Source organism: Diceros bicornis, chromosome 15, assembly GCF_020826845.1.
Source record: "Diceros bicornis minor isolate mBicDic1 chromosome 15, mDicBic1.mat.cur, whole genome shotgun sequence".
NCBI classification, from domain to species: domain Eukaryota; kingdom Metazoa; phylum Chordata; class Mammalia; order Perissodactyla; family Rhinocerotidae; genus Diceros; species Diceros bicornis.
The window spans coordinates 35,807,409-35,825,104 of record NC_080754.1 but is presented as its reverse complement, the minus strand read 5'-3'; the positions used below and the strand labels follow the sequence as shown (position 1 = coordinate 35,825,104).

The window sequence follows — 17,696 nt, the reverse complement described above, 5'->3', positions numbered from 1 at the left end:
TCAGGGTCCTGACTTCATAGAGTACCTGGCTGGCTCAGACTTATGTATTCCATGAAGAGATGGTCAAACAATTGAATAAAAAATACGGCAACCAGAAGAGTATTTCACAGTGCACATTCAGGAGACTTTATCATTTTTATCACCATTTTACATCGAGCTATTTTGTAAGTTGAAATGTGCTTAGAGGATTGTTTTCATTTCCTTTTGGCTCATTGAGAGTCATATAAGTGTCACTTTAGTAATTTTCTTCTGACACTGTGGGGATAGAAACCAGTTTTGGGCCATGGCAACTACAGAGAAGTAGTTTAATAGTTACAGATTCATTGAATGAGACTCTTTCTCCTCCCCTCCCTTCCCTGCTCTACCATGTTTCTCTCTGTAAACTGGGATTTAAGCCCCGGTCCTAACATGAACTTAACTCATTTCACCTCTACTGAAATGGTCTTGTATGTGTTTGCCACCTCCTCTGATTCCCCAATGACTGATATTTTTCTGACATCTTCTTCTACCTCTTTCAGGCAGGTAACACTCTTGATGATTTGAACTTCCTCACTTCCTCCTTCGATTTTCACTACACAGAACTTCCTTGGTTCCTCTGCTATATCTGTGACTATTCATTTTCTCTCTCCCTTACCAAATCCCCCTTCTTTCTTTTTCCTGACCCTAAATTTAGGTGCCCACTCAGTGTTCTCCCTTTTGACCTTCTGTTTTCCCTCAGAAGTCACAACTCTAACAGAGTCAACTTCGATATCTGTTTATTTAATGTCTTGAACTGGTTATGACTCTTGGCACTGTGTTTTTATTTGACACCTGCTGTGCCATTTAGCCATAGGATCTTTCCACAGGGAAAACCTTCTGTCTCTTCACATTCGATATGTCCCAAATTGAATTCATCTTCCTCCCCCAAGGCTTCTGTTCTGTTAGAGAGGTACAACCATATCTTCTAGTCTTCCAGATTTTAAACTCTGTGGTCATTATTGATATGTCTTGCTTTTTTTAATATATCTATCACCAGCATCTAATATATTTTGGTTTAAAAATGACCCTCAAGTTTGCTTTAGTCTCTTCATTTTCCTATTCATTGTCCTAGCTCATTCTTTCTCCATATCACAATAGACTCATTGCTTTGATTCTGTTTTTTTTTTTTTTCCATTCTAGCTGCATATCCCCAACCAATTAGTCTTCAGAAAGTATTATTTTCTTCCTATGGATTTTTATTGCCTGCCACATTAAATTTTCTCTCTTGGTTGATTTTCAAAGTACCCCATGACCTACCTCACCCTTTAAAGCATCCCTTGTCTCTCACTGTGCTCTTTACAGTCTTTGCTCTTGTGAGGCTGATATCCTCATTGTCAGCTTCCCATGCTGAGTTAATTTTCCTTGTGTCTTTCCTGCTGCCTGAAGCATCCTCCTCTCTCAGCTGATCAGAAATCCTTCCCATTTTTAAAAGCCTAACTCAGATCCCACTTTCTTCCTCATAACCTCTGACACCACCAGCTCAACCCAATCTCTCCCTTCTCTGCATCCTGACTCTGTTGACTGTGTAGTGTGGTGTAGTGACATGAGCCTAGGGTTTAGTGCCAGGAAGCCCTGCTCTATTGCTTACCAGTTGCATTATCCATCTTCACATGCAAAATGAGAATGATAAGTTAGATAGTTATTTTGAGGATTAATTAAGGTAAAGAATATAGAGTATCAAGTAGTATCTGGGTCGTAGTAAAGGCTACAATGAATCAGTTAATGGAAAAATCAGTTAATTATGTTTCATTTTTCTGCTACTTAATATATACCTTTTTGTGGACTGATGTCATTATATCATATACCTCCAAACTATATATCATAAAGCCAGAATCAAAGTATGACAAGGGGGAGACCTGTAGATATCACTTAATGTCACAAATCATAGAGCCTCAGATTTGAAAGGATCATGATCCAGTCCATCTTTCTTGCAATGTGGAATCGAGGTACTCACCTTTCTTAAGTGAATTGCCCAAAGTGACACAGTTAGTAGGAGAGCTGGCTCCAACTCCAACTAGAGATTTCTGGACTCATACGCCTGGACTCTTTCTATTATCCTCCTGTTCATTCCCCTTTTAGAAACTATCTGAAGGCTAAATTACAACTCATATTCCTATATCACCCATAGTCTTTATATCCTTGAGGGATATTTGGTTGATATCTGTGGATTGATTGATTGATTCATTCTTTGACTAGGCAGTAGGAATTCTCTGGAAACATCCACGGAGTATGTACTATAGATGGGCTTATCACCCTTTTCTGATGCTTTTGATGCTGTTGTAAACATACAAAAGGTTCACCATGTACCACTTCTGTGCACTGACTCAGGGTGGTAAGGAAAGGAAATGGGAGAGGAAGTTATATACATCTTGAGCAAATCAAGCTTTTCTATTTTTAGTCCTTGCTACTGTTTGGAAAGTACAGCTCCTGTTCATGGCAGTCTGGCATGTGTTTCCTTAGTGCCATTTCAAAAGGGGAAAAATAAATATGGGAATTTTTTGTAGTGAAAATAGTTACTCAGTGAAATCACATAAGTTCCTTCTTTTTCTCTTGATGAAACCTCAAACCCACTAGGCACAGATTCCTCAACCTCAACTATGCATGTCGAAGGCTCATGCAGACTGGGAGACTGGAGTCAGCAAAGCCTAGAACAGCAAGATGTGCCCTTGTTCCTGAGAGGGACATGGCAAGGAAGGCGGGGGAGGGAATGGTGACACTCCTTCTTGATAAGTGGATGGCTTGGCCAGCTACCAGATTGTTGCCCCCTAGAGAAAATTGAACCTGAACTACACAGATAGAGAGGCATACAGCATTGTAGCCCTTTGCTTAAGATGTTCCTTCTGCCTGCGTGTCTCTCTCTCTACTGTCTGTCTTTGGTAAAAGTTTCCCTGAATGTCTTACAGCCACTCCCTCAATTCGAATAAATGAATTACTTCTCTGTAATTCATTTCTGATGACAGTTTTGGGATTTTCTCAATCTGAGGCTATATTAGTTATCATTAGGGAACAATGAAGACCTTTATGAAGGAGAATAAAATTTCCTGGTCTCTGTGCAGATGGATTTCTACCATATAGCAGGACTTCGCTGGTCAGAAGTGGCAATGGTAGAATGGCTTGGAGTTGACTGCAGGAGTCTAGTGAGGCAGAAGAAGCCCTGAGCTGGAGCGACGGCCATGACCATGGCAAAGGGGAGCTAGAGTCCAGAGCAATTTGGAAAGAGGGGTCTACAGGAAATGGAGGAGTCCAGGATGCTTTGCAGTATCCTGACTTTCTTCAGGGGAAAGGTGTTTTCTTCCTATCCTAGTGTTTGCCAAATAGAAAGATCCTCTGAAAAATCAGAACTCTGAGGCAAGGGTGATGTGAACTTTACCAGAGGAAATGTTGACATCACTGAGCAAAGATTGTCCCTCATTAATGAGAGAGACTATACAGTCTCCAGACATAAACAGCTCTGCCTAGATAAAATTGTGGCAGTAGGGTGAGAATAATACATTGCTATAATTAATGCTAATTTGTGGATATTGCTGTATTGTTGTCATTGTTTTTTAATTGAATATGTATTAAGCTCCAACAGGGTGCTATGAATAATGCCAACTTATAGTTGATTTATCAGAACACTCAGAAGACTTTGTAAACAGCAATAAATGGAAACTCACAGCACCCCTTTGAGGTGGTAAACGTTGTTGCCATTTCTACAGACGAGCAGAAGTGAAGTAGATTGTGTTTGCTCTGTTGGCACTGTGGGTCAGGACAGAGAACTGTCCAACGAGAGAGAAAAGTATTTTCCCTGTCCCCGGGAATTGGGTTAGAATACATTAGAAAACAATTCTCCTTAAATGCGTTCAGAGTTGTGGGATTTTAATTAAATTGTTCCAGTTATTGTTGGTGCTTGCATTAGTACCGGGCCACCAAATTCTAGACCAGCAGATTTCAAATTTAGTGTGGAAAAGAATTCGGGGAGGGATGAAGGGCTTGTTAAATGCAGATTACTAAGCCCTGCTCCCAAAGATTCAGCTTTAGTAAATCTGGAAAAGAGACTAAATTTTCCCTTTAATGGGCATCTGAGGTGCTTCTGTCCTCAGAGGAGGCTCAACTTCCCTTCGAAACCTCGGCCTTTTCCTTCTTATGGGACCTGTCTTGAGCCACCAAAATGTAGCCTCACCCTGAGACCAAGACTTTTCATTTAATAGCTGTAGGGTCTCCTAGAACTCACCTAGTATATCCTGTAATCCTCTCATTTACAGAACACTACTAGCCAACATTTACAGAAGACCTACTGTATACTTTGCATTCTACTGGACACATGGTTCCCAGGTGGGAAACTTATCCCACCTGGTTTTCAAAATGTCCCTGTGGGGTTTATATTATGATTCCCCTATTTCATAAGAGGACACTAAAACTGAGAGGGGACAACTTGCTCAAACACCTCACTGCTTTACATCCTTTTAATTTAAATCCAAGTGGGGGCCCGGCTTCCGCTTTAAGTTTGAGCCACAGATGGGGACAGAGCCTCTAGGCCTGGTTTAAGTGGAATACATCGTAAAGAAAAAAGTTCACATTGGAACAGGGTAGAGGAAAGAAGAGAAAGTAGAAATGACCACTGCAGTTTTTCATTCTTCCTTTGTTATTTGTCTTGGTTCTTTAATATGGACTAGGTACTAAACTATTGCTAAGTAAATAGCAGTCACTTAAGTATCGCTTGACTTTGAATATTCTGTGGGAAAGGAAGCATTTCTCAGGAAAGCCTGGAATGAGGCATGAGTAGAACTCTGGAGTAGAGGAAGGATTTTTAAGTTGCCATAAGAATAGCGAGACTTGAGGCAGATCATTCCTTGTCTCCTTTAGGTTTTCTTCAGCCTCTACCTAGGAAAATAACAGTCTTTCCAAAGCAGTCTGTTAATTTGTCTTCCTGAAGTCAAAGGCAGAAATGTTTGTCATCTTGTGGATTCACATTCACTCCTGATTAAGGTGAGATCAATAGCTTTCTGATATGGTCCCGTACTCACTTTTTATCAATGGTAACCTTTTCCATAAAAATAGGAATTCCTGCTGGGAGTGTTGTTAATGTAAATTGTCTGTGCACTGCCTAAAATATATGTGATTCACACCATGTGTTTGTTCCCACATCAACACCAAGTCCCAAGATACAATTACCCTGCCCACGCTCTCCTTCGTCATGGGGACCGTGTTTATCCTTTAGATATCTGTACTCTGGATGCCAGCCAAGCTCCTTCTATGCCTAGGGTTTGCACACCTGCGTAATCTGACCACAGCTGACCCTTTGAGTCTGATCTTCCTCTATTTTTACTTAAAAGAACACTTGCATTTGCTACATGTTAGTGCACATTGCAGCATTCCTCCTATATCTTTATGCTCATATGGTAAATATCTTAAATATTTTTTTCTCCGTCCAAGATCTTATCAATTCTTACTGCATCCATGCAGCTCTCTCTGAGTTTTCTATTTAACTGCTCTCTCTACTCTCTCTCATCTGTGTGTGTGTGTGTGTGTGTGTGTGTGTGTGTCTCTAGCATCTTGTGTTTCATATACTTTAATGCTTACCTGTCTGTTTTGAGCCCTGTAATATGGTTATTTTTGGATAAACGAACCTCTCTAACTCAATTATAAGTACTTGGAGGGCAGAGAACCACTGATTTTCCTCCCATCCTTCTTCCCACCCTCCCTCCCTCCTTTCCTTCCTTCCTTCCTTCCTTCCTTCCTTCCTCCCTTCCTCCCTTCCTTCCTTCCTTCCTTCTTTCCTTCCTTCCTTGGTTCTTTTCTCTGTTTAAATAATTCCTGTCTTTCACATCAATGTGTGCTGAATATTTGATAAATATTTATGGAAAAGTGAATGACAACTGCTAAATGGAGAGGTAGAAGGCAAAAGAGAGGATTGGAGCTTGGTTTTAACTGCAGTCACGGTCAAGGCCTAATCCATGGTACCCTATAGTAGGTATGGATAATCTCAGTTTGATGCTTGAAGGCAAGACCTTTCCCCTTTTGCATTTCCAGCATGGTGTCATGGAAAGTATAAGAGCTAGAGCTTTGGAGCAAAACGTTTGAGTCTCAAATTCCAGTTCTTGCATTCACTACCTGAGTGACTTGGAAAAGTCTCTTTTTCTTTGACACTTGGTGTCCTCTTTTGTAAAATAGGAGTAATACTACCTACTACTCTCCAGGATTGCTGGGAGAATCCAGTGAGATAATGTTTTTGAAAGTGCTTTTCTAGACTGAGGCACTTCTCTGTTGATAATGGCGGCGCAGAGGGAGCCATGATTTTCTTTTCCCATGTTCCCAGAGGGAGTTATGTCCCAGGCTGTGTACACTGGACTGGGTAACTGGCTAGTAATGCTACTGGCTCATAGCATATTTCCCAGAACTGTCTCGGAACAGCAATTTCAACCAAGAGAAAATGATGAACAGATTCCAGATGATTATTAGTGAGCTAATGCATCTTTCATTGTTAGAAAATATGATGCCTACCATTTTAGATAATTTCCCCCATATCTTTTCCATTCTTAGTCTTTGTGATAAAACGTAATGTGTGTTTTGTCTTTTCTCCTCCTGCCTGCTTGCTAGGATGTTGTCACTCTTACGTATCTTTTTCCATTTCCATTAATCAGCTAGTGACTCTCAAAACAGTATAACTGAATGCAGCTTCCTCTATAAAGTTGTTATCAGTGACCCTATTTTTGAAATGGGTATTTCAAATTGTATATTGTTAGTATCTGCTCTGTATCTTCTGTATTTTCAACTATCAAAGTAACACTTAAACTAAATAGAAATAGAGTAATCTGATTCCAGTAAGTGGCTATAAGTGAAAAAAATGTCATCACCACCAACAGAAAACTTTAAGCGCCTTATAATGTTAGGTAGGTTGCATTTACATGAATGTGTTAGAATAACATAACTTTTAAACTGGAAGAAAACATAGAGATTAAGTCCAAACCTCTCATTTTGCTGTTGAGAAAACACCAGCTTAGAAAGAAAAAGTGATTTGCCCACTGGCGCCCTATTGAGTTATGGCAGAACCAGGACGAAATGCCTAGTTTATTGCTTCTCTACGCTCCTTGCCTATACATCCACCTCCTTGTTCACTAAGGAGAATTCTGTGGTTGCACTGGAAAGATAATAAGTATCACTTTTCAGATCAACGTTTCTAAATATTCAGAGTCATCTTCTGACATTAGCATACTTCTAAGTTTTTTAGGAGAAGAATTCCAGTACTGTCTTCTTTTACTTGACAGTGAGTTTTGAGTGGGAGAACTGGGACTAGGAAGCATTGATTCAGGTCTCGTTGTCGCATCCTTGTCACTCAGCTGTATAACCATTGGTAAATTACTTATGCTTTCTGGTCCTTTGTTTCCTTTTGGTACAATCATGGAATCGTAATAGATGCTAGGTAAGATTCTTCCTATCTCCAATGTCTATAAATCTAAGCGTCTCCATCCATTCTGACATTTCTGTAGTGCTTGTTTGCACTGGTGTGTCAGTGTAGCATTCTGAACTGGCTTGAGGATGGACTTTGCTCCTACTCTAATTTGTTGATCTTGTTCCACCAGTGAGATTGGAAATCCTTTGACAGTGCCTGTGTTCTTTTCTTCCATAAGGTTTCCTCATCTGGAAGATGGGACGAGAGTAACTTGCTGCTTATTTCATAGGAAGTTCTTAAGAGGAACCTATGAAGTGATGTATGAGATATTGCTTTGGAGAAGATGTTTCACAGTATAAGGTGTTCAGGTTTTAATCCTATTTCAGCCCGCTCACTGAATTATCATCCCAGACATCTAAATCACTTCTTGGGAGGAATTTTATTATCTTGAAATAAAAATGTTGGAATAGCTACTTAAATTCCCCTTCCAGTTCTAATAGTTTGTGTGCATGAGTTACCTTTTCTATGTTAATCATCTGTAATCTATTCACGCTTTCCCAAACATCCTTTATCAGCAAGTCCTGAATGATGGTGTTTAGCACATAGAATCAGAACCACAAATGTTTAAAGAAATTTCTCATCCCTTATCCACTTTGAGGGCATGTTCCTTTGCTTTATAGTTCTCGCTACCTGACATGAAATTCTTGATGTGGGAAGTGAACACTTTCCTTGGTTTTCAATTTTGGTGACATTTTAAGGGGTCATGGAAGGATTCAAGGAAAAAGGGTTTGAGGAGGATGAGCCAATATATAAGTTAACATCAAATTTCTAAGTATTGAAACTTTTGCTTTGGTTATTTCTATTGAGTTGTTGAGAAATGTGAGAAAATGGCTTCTGAAATTTATCATGCCCTAACTCATTGGCTCAGTATTATCATAATGGAAAATATGAGCACTATCTTCCGTGAGATTTTAAAACAAAATCAATAGCAAAAATACTTGACATGGTCTATTTTCTACTGCATGCTACAGTGGGGACCAAAAAGATTTTAGTCAGTCTATTTAATTCATAGGTTCAGATGATTATTATTCTTTTGCTCCCTTCCCCTAGATTAATGTTTCCTTAATGGAAAACTGACCTATTTTTTTGTCTACCTTTTAAAACTCCTACTACTTGTATTATTTTGTGTTAATTGTATTATGCAAAGCATTCCTGGGAAAGTTTCCATGATCCCAGATGATTTTGTAGATATCTTTATAGATATTTCAATTGGATGTACTTCCTTTTTACACACACACACACACACACACACACACACACACAGAGTGCAGAAAAGGCAGCTTGCTATAGTATTTGCTAAACTAGATGTGTGGCCTGGCTGGCAAAGCGACTCGTAAGGATCCTGTTTCTCCGTCTATAGCTTGCCTAGAAAATCTGCAACAGTGATTTTCAAACTGTCTTTTTAGAAGTGCTTCAGGGGACGCTGCTGGAGGCAATGGGGAGGACCCAGTGGGTGGAAACCTAGGCTTCCCCTACTTGTACTTGAACCAGAGCAGCTCTGTGCTTATGTGTTTTAGATAATGGGGTTCCATGTATGATTTCATTTTCACCAGAGGGTTTTGCTGCTTTAAAGAAGACATACCATATGTCTATTTTACTGTCAAATAATTAATCTTATTGTGGTTATTCTTATAGTTCTTATTTTATCAACGGATAGATGGATAATATATGTATTTTTCCATGTTATTATGTAGCTATTCTCATACAAATGAACTTTTATTTTAATTGTAAGGGGCTACTTTAAGAGTATATTATCAATATTATTTTTTATAAAGATTAGAATCAAGCTATTATTCTACTTCGAATAGTGAAAATATTATCTCAATTTTGAATGCTACAATGGTTACTTCCAAGATGGCTTTTTGAGGCACTTTTCCACTGCCCTTAACATGTGGGGTAAATGAACTTTCTTAGATAATAATGAGACTCGGGTTTTAGCCTGGTTTTGCACGCTATAAAAGTTGAGTTGTGGGGCCAGCCCGGTGGCACAAGCGGTTAAGTGCGTGCGCTCCGCTGTGGCGGCCTGGGGTTCGCCGGTTCAGATCCCGGGCGTGCACCGACACAGTGCTTGGCAAGCCATGCTGTGGCGGCGTCCCATATAAAGTGGAGGAAGATGGGCACGGATGTTAGCCCAGGGCCAGTCTTCCTCGGCAAAAAAAGAGGAGGATTGGCAGATGTTAGCACAGGGCTGATCTCCTCATAAAAAAAAAAAAAAAAAAAACGGTTAAGTTGTTTCTCTCAGTCATTAGATAGTAAGCTTCTTAGGGAAGGGAATTGTTTTTGTGTTCAAGTCTTTGTATCCTCCACATAATTTTATAGAAAGCCCCATAGAACATGGTATATTTGATATCACCAGGCAGATGTGAAAGTAATGTTATCCGGTAGACTGTAAACTCCATGCCTTCTTTAGACTGCATGCTACTTAGCACAAGCTATTTCACAGAGCAGCATAGGAGAAGAGCCCACACAAACCAGCAAGAAAGTTCCCCTGTGAGCATTGCTTTTATAGAGAATTAGACAAAGAAGACTCAGTTATCGAATCAGTTGGGTTATCAGTCATGTCTTCATGGAGGAGAGTGCATTTGGTAAGATAAATAAGTGAGTCTTTGGAAAGGCAAGTCCTTCAACTAAATGAATGGGAAGGGGAGTGCACAACTCAACATGAATGAAAGCAATTTTTCTTTTCCCACATATTGGGTCTCATTCAATAAAGTGACATTTCTATGAGGCAAAATAGGAATTCTCACTACTTAACGCTGCTTGTTTCAACTCGACATTACCTGAATCAGTATGATGAGGGTGCTTATATTCTTAGATAGCATGGGGGATTATATTAAGTAACAATGCTACTGTTTCTGTTTTTTTTCATCCAGATCTCTCTTACCCATTATTTGGATTGTCTATTGGTATTTTCATGGCATCATTAACCATGTAACATAACATATGTTGTTTTTAGGATAAAAGTTTATAAATTCACTTCTGCTCACACACACACACATTCACACACACACACACATTTACCCTTTTAAATGTTCATTGTGTTAGAAATCTACTTAGAGCAGTGGTTCTCGTTTTTTTTTTGTGGCTCATCATATATTTTAAAGTCAACATCTAACATTGTTCATCATACGCTTAAAGTTGCACAGGACATAACTCCTGGGATATTACAAATGTTACATCATTCTGAAAATATGCAAGGGAAAAATAACATCATACTGATTTGATTTCCACCATCATCCATTTCAACATACATAAACAAGCTCTTCTTTAATAATCAGAAATTTTATATCATTCCTTTTTTGTCCTAAATTTGTATTTCCATTCTAATTCCCAGGGAGAACTTTATCCTAGTGTAGCCTATTTTATATTTGAAAGTCATTTATTAACCATAATATCATACATATCATAGAGAACTATGAGAACATAGAGAACTGCCACAAATATATGCGTAGTCATGCACCACAGAACGATATTTCGGTCAGCTACGGACGGCATATATGATGGACCGCATGTAAGATGGTGGTCCCGTAACATTAGTACCGTATAGCCTAGATGTCTGGCTATACCATCTAGGTTTATGTAAGTATTCTCTCTGATATTCACACGATGGCAAAATCACCTAATGACTCATTTCTGAGAATGTATCCCCATCATTAAGTGACACATGGCTGTGCATTTGTGTGTGTGTGTATACATGTAAATTTAATTTTTAATTATTTTTATGACCATGAGGCTGTAAGTGTAAAAAAATTCTTTTGGATTGAATTGCACACTTGATCAACACACTAAATATTTGACAAATTTCAGACCAGCACTGTCAGCATTACCTGGGAACTTGTTAGAAATATAAGTTCTAGGGCCGGCCCTGTGGCTTAGCGGTTAAGTGTGCACGCTCCGCTACTGGCGGCCTGGGTTTGGATCCTGGGCGCGCACAGACGCACCGCCTCTCTGGCCATGCTGAGGCCGCGTCCCACATGCAGCAGCTAAAAGGATGTGCAGCTATGACATACAACTATCTACTGGGGCTTTGGGGGAAAAATACATAAAATAAAATTATTAAAAAAAAAAGAAATATAAGTTCTTGGGCTTCACCCAAGATCTAGGGAATCTGAAACTCTGGGTGGAGACCAGTAATCTGTGTTTAACGAGCTCTCCAGGTGGTTCTACACAGGCTAAAGTTTGAGGACCGCTGATCTAGAATTATGTTCTTCACAGTTAATTCTTAGCATGATTACATGTGATAGGAAGTACAGGAGCCTCATAATTGAAGCCCCCAGCAGTGATTATTACTTTGAATCAAAATACTTATAAAAGTTATATAGTCAATTGATTATGTCAGTCAAAGCATTTATTTTGAGACTGTGGTCAAGGTAATAATTGAGTAGTTAACATTTACTGAATACTTATGATGTGAACAGTGCTTGACATGTATGAACTTGTTTAATCCTTACAATAACTGCATGATGAACTGAGACCCAGAGAGCTTAGGTAAATTGCCTAAGGTCACAGAACTGGTAAGTGGCAGATCCAGGTTTCAAACCCCTCCAGTCTGACTCCAGAGATTTTACCACTACTCTGTGTTAGGGGGGCTTTGGAAGAAAAATTTAATAAAAATGATAACAAACAAAGAAATTCATTGATTATGTCCTTAGCTTCATCAAAGATAGAAAAATGATAGATAAATGATAAACAGATACTTAGTTTTATTGTTTATAAATAATACAGCTTCTTTTTATCCCTCTTGTTATCACGAACTATTGTTTTTCTTACTGATATTAGAAATAAGGGAATAAGGACCTTAACTGACCATAAAAGAAAATAAAAATGAAATGAAATTCATGCTGTATTATTAATGCTTAAGTAATACCATTGAAAAGAAAAATCAAAATTGTGTGTAAAGAAAATGTACTGTCTTGGGGTGTAGCCTTCTAGATTTCCCTAAGATGAAATAGTTTTATATTCCTAAGCTATCAGGGCAAGCTTTTCTTTTTCTAATGAATCACAAAAGTAAGCCCAAGTTTGGGTAGGAGCTGGCAGTCCCTTGGTGTTACACATGGAGTCTGGAGGAAATTCTTGAGCTTTGTGAAACACAATTTAAAAATCACGGATTTAGTACTTCTAACATCAAGTGTTCTCGCTAATTATTTGGTTTCTTTCTCAGGTATGTTTTGAGCAGTCACATATAAATCTTGACTCTTCAGATCCCCCTTCTGTGCTGTGTCAATGTGATTGCTTGGCCACATCAAAGATTCTGGAGGTTGTTGTGATTCGGTCAGGATCATGCGTATTTTGAGTGTGACACTGGGTATTGGCTCTAATTCTAGGATGTAAACTTCCTAGAGCAGAGACTGGTTCTTAATTAACTAGACCCTTCTCTTTGATTGTTTGTTTCTCTTAACAGCCTGAACAAGAACTCCCTTTTTAACAGTGTTGATTTGATCATTAGATTCCTGGTGTTTTTTCATAGCAGAGGACTTTGCAATTAGTCCTGTTCCCCCACCTCAAAATGGGAATGAATACTTAATAAATTGTTGTTATGCTAAGCAGGATCCATTTATTTCCATTCATTAATAATGAATACTCTCACCATTTTGCAACCACCAATGCAATAATTAGTTCAGGCAAGGATCATCTATGGATGCTAAAACATTGGGTGAAAGGTTCTTGATGAGCAGAATATTAGCAGTCTCAAAGTATTATCTCACAAATAGTTTAGTGGTTTAAAAGGGAGGAGGAACTTTTACAATGGAGAAATATGGTGGATACCACCTTAATCAAGTCATCAATCTTGGCATCACCAAACTGGGCCAAACTGTCATCCAGAGCTTCCTGATGTTGATGCAACAGGATGGACACAGCATCATACATGTGATATCCCTACCAGACTTGTTTAATCTGAATCTAATCATCAGACAAAGGCAGATTGTTGAACTTTTTATAAAACACTTGGCCTGAATTCTTACGAAAAGTCAATTTCATGAAAGAGAAAAATAAGCTGGGGACCTGTTCTAAATTAAAAGAGACTGAAAAGACATGTCACCTCCATTGTGATCTTTGATTGGATTCTGGATGGAAATTAACAACAACAGATAAAAGGAAATTATTGGGACTGCTGGTGAAATGTGAGCATGCATACGTATTAGATAATACTGCACCCATGTTAAATTTCTCAGGTGTGGTAATGGTACTGAAAAATGAGGCATTCTTAGGAAAAGTATGTGGAGGGGAAGTTTCTTCTACTTTCAAATGGTTTAACTGCAATAACAAACATCTATATATATTCATTTTGTTATTAGAGAGAGAGAGAGCACAAGTATGGCAAAATGTTGGCCATTAATGAATCTGAGTGAAGAGTTTGTGGGTGGAGTTTATTTTACTACTTGTTCAACTTTTCTGGAGTTTAATTATTTTTTTAAAATAAGATAATTAGATATAAAGAATGAATGAATGGTTAAATTAACACAAATGAATACCCTTCACAACTCATTAGTGATACTCCTTGTCTATCACCTGTAGCTAGTGGATTAGTAATATGTGAGCAAAATATGACCCATCTAAAGTCAGATTTTTGAAAATGGCCTCACATGCTGTACATTTGGGTTCTGGGCTCTGTTTTAAAGTTTGTGCCTATGTATTTACAATGGGGGTGTGATCACTCTGTAATTCTACTAGTGCCGCTAATAATTATGCTTTTCCAAGTTATACTAAACCCCAATTGGTGAGTTTGGTGAGTTTTTATTATTTACATATATATTGAATGAATGAAAATAAGTATAGAAAATAATATCTTATGAATGGCTTATTCATGAGGGTTTTGTAACTGTTAATAGAAGTACAGTCACTGGACACCTTTCGTACCTCACCTCTCTTCCTCTCATCCCACCTTCATGCACCAGCCATTGCTGCAGCAGCCACCGCAGCATAGGTATGACCTGGTGGCACCTTGCCTCAGCTGCAATACCTTTCTCTTACTTTCTGTCCTGGGGCTTCTCTGCCACCGCTCCACTTCTTAGAACAAATGTAAGGGAGTTTATAACCCCATAGGCAGCTCCAGACCAATGGAGAACAGGAGCCTAAGGATAGATACTCTTCTAGTCCTTCAATACTGTTTCTTGGGATTAATTCCCAAAATAAATGACCTGCACAGAAGCCTTTGTCTCTGGCTTTGTTTTTTGGCAGAACCTGGACTAAGACAATGGGATCTCTCTAGTTATGGTTGAAGAGTATGAGAATTGTTATTATTGCTATGACCACTGTATAGCTGATCATGTGGTATCTAGTATAAACTGTTGAGAGTAGCAAGATAGTTCCTGAATCTAAAGGTGCTAAGAGAGTAGATGAGAGTACTGAGAGAAGGTTTGGTGGTGGGACTTGGGCAGGACTTCAGTCATTTGAACTGAGACATAAAATAGGCACTCAAGGGCAAGAAAGAGGCCTGTTCTATTCCATAATGGGGATTGAAATGTAGGAGCAAAGCTCTTATCAGAAGGTCAAGTAGGGCAGCAAGGGGACTCTTGGTGCAAAATCCCACAGCATTAGGCTGGGACTTACTAAATTGCATCAACCTAATATGAGAAACTAAAATGGGGGATCATCCCAATTCAGAGGGAAGGATGAATAAGGAGCCTGGATACCAGTTGAAGTCTTACCTGCACAGGCTAGTTGCACACTATAATTGCTTGTTTCATTGCATAGCTTCGGGTAATTCTGTGATTTTTGAGTCTCTGTGGTCAGAAATCCCAGGGACTTAGAGCAGGGGCAGTTGAAGTGCTTTCTGGTAGAGTAAAGTGCAGATGTTGAAGACCTGATTAAATCCTATCTCTTTACTCATACCCCAAGGGAACACTTAATGAATGATGTTCCCCTTAAGAAGAAGAATAATTAACAATAGCTATATTATTCATATTAATTTATAGTTACTGGTTGCTATAATTAATGCTATTTATGAAAATCATCATAATTATAGCACTTCACAATTCACAAAGTATTTTCCCATCCATTTTCTTATCTGAATCTTGTAACATCCCTCTGGCTTGGGTAGGGCAGGTGATGTTCTCCTAGTTTTATAGGTACAGAAACTATGGCCTAGGGAAGAATTTAACCAGGCTCCAATTCTCCATCCTTACCAACATATTGTGCTGTCTATGGGTACATGGAAAAACATTTATCAAATTCATGTTTATTATAATGTTTTGTATCAGCACATAAGAGAATCAGATGCACACACTTCTCGATTGCCTTCCAAAACTATAATGTCCTACCTTGCCTTGTTTTACCAAGGCCCATTGCCAGAATGTTCACATGAATTTTAAATGTTGGAGGGATTTTTTTCTTTACAATACCACAATATTTCACAGTTATTGATACTCATTGGGATGAAGGTGAGATCACCTCTGATAGAGAGATTAGCACTTTGAAAATGTCTCTTCCTAGGGCAAAGACCCACTGGCCTTATAGAGCTTGGTCAAACTGGAAATTCAGACTCTGGGAAAACATAACCAAGCTGTCATTTCACTGTTTTTCCATTTTTGGCTGTGCCAAGGGAACTGAGGAAAACCTCTCAATTTTCACAAGGGCAACCTTCAAGTCTTGGCCTTACAATGTACAATGCACAGACACACGTTGGTGTACACACATGCACGCTGAGCCTATTGGTTCTGCTTCTAAACCACACTGTGGACTTCGTGTTCCTGAGCATCCACTGCTCCTGTTGTACCTCCAGCTGCTTTTACGCAAAAGATGTTGATGTGAGAAAGGTTACTGGCTAGACTTATGGCAGAGTCTGTCATTATTTATTCATTTATTTACTCAAAATATTTATTGAACACTTCTGTGAATGTGAGCAAGATTCTGGGGAAACGGCAAGGAGCGAAACAAAGCCTTGCACTCATGAAGCTTGCATTCTCCTGGGGAGACTGACGATAGACAAATACACATAAAAGATGATGTTGGACAGTGATAGTTATTATGAGAAAAATAAACAAAGTAGGATGAGGGGTTAGAGTGCCATAGAGAGGACGTACAAATACATCCAGAACGAGAAAATGATGAGAAGGCTGCTTTAGGTAACCTGATAGATGAAACCCATATTTAAAGAGGACTCACAAGTAAGGATGCCACTGCCTCTGGGGAAGACAGCAGTCTTCGAATTTGGCTCCAAGGATCTTGGCCACAGCTTCATAGACATTGATGGTATCCATGTGTCTGGTATAGATCAGGTCCAGAGGGATTAACTCTTGCTGGCTAAATTCACAAGAGACTTACTGATACACCAGATCCCATTAGGTCTATTTTATGCAGAGATTTAAATAAGTTCCTAGACTCAAGAAAGGTAGTTTGGTGAGCAAGCTACCAGGTGAATAGGAACAAGTCGTGTTAATAGGTAATACTATTATGCTATCATTGCCTGATGCTGCATATTCACTAAAAAGATAAATTTAGTTAGAGAAGTGTAAGATTTAATGCTAGCTTTTCAGGGTACTGTATTTTTTGTTGTTGCTGAGGATATTCTGGTTTCTTGGCTCATGCTTTTTCTAAGCTCTTCCAGACACTGTCCTGATATGTAACTTCCTTAGACAAGTTCAATGGGGTTGATTAGATTACACTGACTTTCCATTGTTTCATTTCAATTGGGTCTTGCTGCAGATACACTTTGGTTTCTTGAGGGAGTTTTAAGAGACACTCCCATTACAATCCATGATCATTATTACTTTGTTACCTTAAAAGATTATTTTAACTCACCCTGCTTCCAAATCTTAAGGCCACCTCACTTTGTATTTCCTTGCCTTATGCTCTAGGCACCCAGTTTGCTTGGTTTTCCCAAGCCTGCTCACAGTTCCTGGGAATGCCCTTGTGGCAGTGTTATTGCCCTCACTTGCTCCTTATTGATTCTGAGTGCAGGTGGAAGTCGGTGCTTCTGATAATGGCAAAGCACCGATAACATGATGACATATGCAATCCATAGAGCCCCAGCTTCATAATCAGTGATCACTGCCACATACTTCCTCTGCAGCCCTGTGGCCAGAACCCTGGGTAGTCTTATTCTAGTTCACTTTTTGGGCTCATCACTTGGGACTCGCCATCTCTCTCTCGAACGGACACACCTAATATCCACTGGTCCCTCTTCCTGGACTGTAAGTCTCCCGCCCTTGCCCCTTCCTGTGCCAGCTAAAATACCATCGTTCCATGCAATGGTGCCTGAACACAAAGAACTTGCAATATCTCCCCAGTTGGATCTGTATCTTGA

The 17,696-nt window shown here is 39.1% G+C and overlaps 1 protein-coding gene across 8 annotated transcripts in view; it reads left to right on the top strand.

The window, feature by feature from the left end:
* The window catches only part of LPP (LIM domain containing preferred translocation partner in lipoma), a 646,929-nt gene that overhangs the window by 301,470 nt on the left and 327,763 nt on the right, over positions 1–17,696 (top strand). The window lies entirely within an intron of this gene.